This window comes from Alexandromys fortis, unplaced genomic scaffold, assembly GCF_014885135.2.
Source record: "Alexandromys fortis isolate MF-2015 unplaced genomic scaffold, M_Fortis_MF-2015_v1.1 scaffold_309, whole genome shotgun sequence".
Lineage (NCBI taxonomy): Eukaryota > Metazoa > Chordata > Mammalia > Rodentia > Cricetidae > Alexandromys > Alexandromys fortis.
In genome coordinates, this window is record NW_026068219.1 from 938,297 (window position 1) to 939,311 (window position 1,015).

The following is a 1,015-nucleotide window of genomic DNA, read 5'->3' on the forward strand; positions in this document are numbered from 1 at the left end:
AGCTTCCTTGATGTTTGGAATTTATTTCAGGGAAGAAACCAAAAATATGGAACAACAGGACAAAGCAAAAAGTCTTGAGGTTTCCCAAGATCAAATTCTTGGCAAAGGCCCTTATGCTGACCCACAGGACCAAGCTCTTTACGATGGAGTTTTGTCCCCATGCCACGAAGAAGTCTTGAATGCTGTTCTTCCTCTTCCTGTAAGCGGCCAGAAGTGACCTGTGAAGATGGTTCACTATTCTCTTGACTCAGAAAACCCTACAAAATCATGCAAATTGGGAGGATCAAACCTTCGGGTTTGCTTTAAGAACACCTGTGAAATGGCCCAGGCCATCAAGGGTATGCATATTTGAAAAGCCACCAAGTATCTGAAAGATGTCACTTTGAAGAAGCAGTGTGTGCCATTCCAACAGTACAATGCTGGTAGGTGTGCCCAGGCTAAACAGTGGGGCTGAACACAGGGATGGTAGCCAAAAAAAGAGTGTGGAATTTTTGCTGCACATACTTAAAAATGCAGAGAGCAATGCTGAACTGAAAGGTTTAGATGTAGACTCTCTGGTCATTGAGCACATCCAGGTGAACAAAGCATCTAAGATGCGCTGACAACCTTATAGAGCTCATGGCTGGATTAACCCATACATGGGCTCCCCCTGCCACATCGAGATGATCCTCACCGAAAAGGAACAGCTTGTTACAAAGTCAGAAGAGGAGGTTGCACAGAAGAAAAAGATATCCCAGAAGAAACTGAAGAAACAAAAACTTCTGGCACAAGAATAAATTCAACATGAAATAAATGCAGATAAAAGTAAAAAAAAAAATGCTTGAATGCTTGGGACAAGATTCAAGAACTAAGAAACAGAATTGAATCATATACCAGGGTTAGACAGGATATAGAGAACACTTTATTAACTTTTGTTTTTACAAAGATTAAGTAAGGCTGTACAAATAGGAGTGATGGACCCAGAAGCTAAATGAATAATTTTTGAATCTCTAAATTTTAAGCAAACTTAGAAAGC

General features: G+C 40.4%; 1 pseudogene; it reads left to right on the forward strand.

The window, feature by feature from the left end:
- The first annotated feature begins 226 nt into the window (after positions 1-226).
- On the forward strand, positions 227-776 carry LOC126493527 (60S ribosomal protein L17-like; annotated as a pseudogene).
- The last annotated feature ends 239 nt before the right edge of the window (positions 777-1,015 follow it).